This window comes from Drosophila arizonae, chromosome 5, assembly GCF_054131065.1.
Source record: "Drosophila arizonae isolate 15081-1271.41 chromosome 5, UAZ_ARI_1.0, whole genome shotgun sequence".
In the NCBI taxonomy this organism is placed as follows: domain Eukaryota; kingdom Metazoa; phylum Arthropoda; class Insecta; order Diptera; family Drosophilidae; genus Drosophila; species Drosophila arizonae.
This window is the reverse complement of record NC_142925.1, coordinates 1,472,627-1,479,010: the sequence shown is the minus strand read 5'-3', so window position 1 is coordinate 1,479,010 and position 6,384 is coordinate 1,472,627.

Genomic DNA, 6,384 nt, shown 5'->3' with positions numbered 1-6,384 from the left:
TTGGCAACAGCCCGCAGGCAATTGGCTGCTGCTTGTTAGCTGTGAAGAGCTAGGTATGAAAATTAATTGGGACTTGTAAATGGCAGGGCTTTGCCTGTCACACACACATACAGATAAATACACACGCACACCTATAGCAAAACAGTAGGACAACAATGAGATAATTTTGGGCTAATTAAACCAAGGAGGCTTGTGCGTTGCATCATGTCGATTGGATAATGCCACAAAGGTTCACGGCAACGAGCAACAGGCAACAGGCAATAGAAGCAGCTGCTGCATTTAATAATTGGAAAAATAAAAAATAAAAATGAGAAAAAATGAATGAAAAAAATTGAGCTCGCGACATAATTAATTTTGCTGGCTTCTCTATCTGTTGGTTCGTTCGTTCGTTTCGCAATTTCATTAGAAAAATTGTTTATTAAAAAAATATTAAGTAAATAGAATAAAAAACAATAAGCCGAGTGCCCTCGACTCGACTCGACTCGACTCTGTCAGCGCCTTTCTGCGCTTGATGGCAAGTTTATCTTTGCATAAGACATGCCACGCCCCCCACCACATACCCACGTACCCTTCTTGCCAGCCCTTCAGGCTGTACGCGCTACTATCTTGAGCATAATCATAAAAAGTTATGCGCTTGCTAATTTGATTAATGGCATTTCCTTGGCCGCAATCCAAATTCGTAATGACTCGCGCTCTGCCTCTACCCAGCTCTTACCCTCTCTCACTACCTCTCTCTCTCTCTCACACACTCTCTCTGCCACTCTGTGTGCTGCTGGCTAGGAAATTATTATTACTTCTAATTACAACAGACAACTTCATTAAGCCAGGCAACGGAACTGGCGGGGCATTAAAACAATCGCATCTGGAAATCAAGTGCCGTAAATCATAAAATCTAATTAATGTCTGCAGCGCTCACACAGCCTAGCTCTAAGAATTATTTAAAAAATATCTATATAAATATAAAATCATATTTTCATAATTTTTGATTGCAGACATTTTATTTCACTCAATTATATTTCAATTCTCCTGTGGCGCACTGCACGTATACGTAATGTGTATTAGCTGGCATATTTGTGACCAAATTTGAAGAGCATTACATGCACACATAATGGCCATATAGTGTATATAGGTTTAGTTCCACTGGGCAATCACAATTTCGAATTTCGCATACTATTTGTGCTCTTTGCGCCATTGGCGAGTATTACGCATTTAACTGCACCCAACGAAAAATCCTGTTGCTTGTTTTGCCTAAATAAATGCACCACAAATCAGTTTCAATTGCATTTTAATAAACATATATACACACAGCTATGTGACATATACATATATGTTTGTCATATTTGTATAAATACTGCAAAATTGATAAGGCTTGCATCAACCATTTTTTGCCTAAATATTTTTGCCAATTGTCAATGTTTATTAAATGTCAATACATATGCCAATATATACAATACAAATATATATATATACTTTTATAATACATATATTTATACCTATATCACAGACATTGATTTTATTTTGGATTAAATTCGCAAACGAAATTGATATTGCTTTGCAAATATTTTCGTAGCTAAAAGTATTAAGAGACTTGGGCATAAAAAAATAAAATGGCGATGCAATTTGGCCAGGAATTATAAATTAAATTGGGGAAGCTATAAACAATTAAATATATATTTATTTGCAAATCGACTTAAGCCCTGCATAAAGCATATTTGATTCAGTTTCATGGCGACTTGAGCCTGGAATACTAACTACTTTAGCATAAAGCATTTTAATGAAAAATTAATTTTAGAATTCTATACATGAATAATTTTTTAATGAAATAAATAACAAATATTAAAGTAAGGAAAATCACTAAATTGAAATATTTATTTTTTTTTTTTTAATAATATAAGTATAGAAATATCTGTGTATCTTTTTATCTTTCTATCTATAAATATATCTCTACATCTGCCAATATCTATATCTATCTTTTATCTATCTCTCATTTATTTTCTCTCTAATCAAAATGTGCCTTTCCCTATCTATTGATATCTGTACACAATTGCAATGTGTCTCTCAAAGTCTCCTACTATCTATCTATATACTCACCATCACTTACAATTTCGCAAAGGAAATAATACCTCTGCTCTCACTGAGCAAACATTTGCATGTGCGAATGGCCTCTCTATTGCCATAATGTGCATTAAGCAGGGACAAACAGAACTTGTAGTTGATACGCAGGACAACTGTGCCTATATGGATCAACAGCAAGCGCATATAAACTGAAGACATTGACCACATTGACTGACCAATTCGCGCGGCGGGCTCAAAGCTGATTATCATGGCAATGACAAGAGCATATTGGTCACGTTACGGCAACACACCCCCGCCACACCACCAGCCATGCGACGCCTCTTCCGCTGCCACGCCCCCGCAGCCAGTTAAAAGGCCACATGCACTTACAAGCGAGCGCAGCCCGTTAATAACTGAAACGTGCCTCAGTGGGAGCATGCGGCATTAATGCGACGCTTGGCTGCTACTATTTGCGTACAACGACTCAAGCGGACCGACTGTTGCGCTTGTCTGGCTCTGTGTGTGTGTGTGTGGGCGGGGCAAGCGCACTGTTAAATCAGGCAGCCAGCCAGCTGGGCAGCATCATCAAGCGAGTCGAGTCCAGCATTGCATGCAAAGTGGCAACTCCATTTGCCAGGTTTTGGTTTTCTATACCATCAGCTTTAGTATTATGAACTATATGAAAAGGTTTGTAACATATTAAGGGCACTTTTGCTGTAAACGTCAGCTTTTAGGATCAGCTGCAGCCTATTTTTTCCCCGTTATATTCGTTTACACTCTTTCATGAAGGAAATGGATATATTGGTTTCTAGCCACAGAAGTTATTATATGATAGATGGATTCAGAATTAATTATATGATAAATGACTGCTCAGCTTATAGAAATGAAAATGAACAATCTCTGTCCTACTCAAAGCATCTATTTACTCAAAAGAACCCATTTTTATACCCTGAACACATTTTCAATGGGAAATCATGGTATAATGGTTTTGTTAAATGTATGTGACAGGTAAAAGCCGATTTGGCCCTGTCCGTCTGCCCGTCCGTCCGTCTGTCCGTATGTTTGAACGCGTGGATCTCAGAAGATATAAGATCTAGAAACCTGAAATTTTTTTCCTAGGTCCGTGTATAGCACGCGCATAACGTGTTTTGCTTTAAATATCGATAAATTGCCTCGTTTATTTGGTATCGATTAAAAACATTATCGAAAACCAGTAATAAATTTATATCTCCTACATCTTTAAAGCTAGAGTCTCCAAACTCCCAACTTTTATGTATACTTATATGCATTTTATACAATTTCGGTTTTTGTCAAAATTTACCCGCCACCCCTAGTTCACCCCCTTATCCTAACATTTGTAAAAGGTGTATTTCAAATACTAGAGTTTCTATATATAATATATAACTATCATATAACTATGTTCATATATAACTGTCTACAAGTTCATCCCCACAGCGCATTTCATACAGACATTTCCCAGTTAGAGTATTTCAACTCTCGTGCTAGCTCCAGCGATAATTGCAACATATTTTCCTCGTTTCTTTTTGCTATTATTATTTTCATTTTTTTGTTCACTTTCAACAGCAGTTTGCGTGCGAATTTCTAGTCCCCAGTCTTGTTCAGCTATCACGTTTGGCGCTTAGTCACGACGCGAATCGCATGAGTTGCTGTGATTAAGTTTTGTTATCATTTTGGTCATTGCATTTACATTTGCTTTAACTGATGGCAGGTCTATTTAGATTACACATTCCTACATATAGACTCTATAGTGCCGTTAATAGTCAATTGTAAATGGCTTTAATGGCTGGCTAATTGGAAGTCTAAGCATTAATGTGGCAAACTTTGCTCATAAATATAATTGCAGCACAATGTGGCGGTAAGCGCTTAAAGACTGCTTGCTGTGTCGCTGTTGATGCTGATTGATGCGATAGAGACCTTAACAGAGCGCATAAAAGTACTCAAGCAGAGGGAGAGAGGCAGATAGAGAGGGAGTGAGAGCGAGAAGGCGTGAAGCTGTGGCAAGGACTCACTGCAAAATTGCATAATTAATCATAAGCGCATAAAAATGTCAACTGAAATGAAACGAGAAAACTGTTGGCTGGCTGGCAACATGTTGCTTGCACACACCCACACACACACACACACACACAAACTGGGAAACACTTTGCAAGTGATCAGCGCAACAGCTGCAGCAGCTGCAACAGTAAAGCGAAACTGAAACTGAATCTAGGACTGAGCGCGCGTATTTCTCTGTGTTCCGGGGGGGGTTTTTATGCTCCTTGTTGGGTTTTGCCACGTCGAACATTTACAAACAAATCAAATTTGCATCAGAATTTCATTTATCTTGTTTTGTTTTTGTTTGCTTTTTGCCTGCTGACTGTTGCGAAGCTTTTGGGCGGACAAAACGCGTCGCAGTCGAATTGCATTTGCCAGTCGCACAAAATCAGAAATAACACGAACCCAAGCGGCAAAAACCAAGCAACGAACTTCAAATGACCTGCACAAATTGAAAGCTTGAGACGGGAGAATAAAGCTGGATATGCAAATAGAAATTGAAATGAAGATATTGTTATGGAATATGAAATGAAATGGAAGCAACTGCAGATGTTGATACAAAAGAGATGAATAAACAGAAACACAGAAACATGCATAGACAGAGATGCGAATAATTTATATAGATATAGATACAGTTGCAGATACAGATACAGATACAGATACAGATACAGATACAAATACAGATACAGATACAGATACAAATACAGATACAGATACAGATACAGATACAGATACAGATACAGATACAGATACAGATACAGATACAGATACAGATACAGATACAGATACAGATACAGATACAGATACAGATACAGATACAGATACAGATACAGATACAGATACAGATACAGATACAGATACAGATACAGATACAGATACAGATACAGATACAGATACAGATACAGATACAGATACAGATACAGATACAGATACAGATACAGATACAGATACAGATACAGATACAGATACAGATACAGATACAGATACAGATACAGATACAGATACAGATACAGATACAGATACAGATACAGATACAGATACAGATACAGATACAGATACAGATACAGATACAGATACAGATACAGATACTATCTTATCTTTATTTAAGCTCACATTTCAATCATCTATTCAACTAAGTCAAGCAAATGACTCCACTAAATCCAACTGATCCGAATCTATGACTGATATGTTCAGCTCATTTACACTTCAGTCTTATCAATTAGCTGCTCTCATCTTACGACACTGACTTAGTGCAATTCAATTGCACAGTGCAACAACAACTACAGCAACAATAGCAATGCCTTTCGAGGCAATCAATATGCGCCTCGCATTCAATTTGACAGCCAAGGCGAAAAAGGAAAACTTCTGCTTCAGCTGCAGAACTCAACTTCGAGCTCATTTATTAATGTCAAATGTAATTTCTTTGCATATTTTGTGCTAAACATAATAAATGGTAGCTGACTTTAATGAAACACTATATACACAAACAAATATACACACATATATAAGTGTATATACATATATCGCATGGCTACACTCATGACTTTTTGTGCAATGCCTGAGCAAAGTTAATAACCGTTTTATGAGTCTATTAAAAAAGGATAATCGTTGGGTAGCTCAAGCTTTATATTTCCCTGAATTTTTTCACCCCCTCCCTTTTTCTTTTTCATCTCATGTTTGTTTGTGGATGCTAGGACTATGCTGTATGCTTTGTATTTGTGTGTGGCATTTATGTAAACGATGCCACAAAAACTTCAAGCAGAAAAAAACACATCATCAACTACAACAAAAGGGGGCAACAACAACAAAAACATCAGAGCAGCAAAGCAGCAAAGCTCTCTAATCGTTAGCCGGTGTTTTATAACGCTCGTATATTATTAAACCCAACAGAACCTTTCCAGCAAGCAGCTCGAGCCTAGTTTAGTTACTTGCTGTGTAAATAAATAAACAGGGTTGCCAACAACAAGCAGCAAACAGCAACAAAAAAACATAAGTCAGATATTCGATTGGCAGTATCCGACTAGAAGATACGATACATTTTTTTTAGGGATTATTAAAAACATTGAATAAGAAAAATGAATATGAGATATTTGTTTAGGAGACATTTGACATAAAATTTTATAGGATTTAATTCTCAGAAATATTTTGATGTATTTTGAAAATTAATTGGCAGTGGAAAATCAATTTCAATAAATTTTATAAGCCTTCACTTTAAGTATTTAACTCTAGCTGAATTTATTCTTTTAACCTTCAAGATAATTCAAAGGAAGGCAC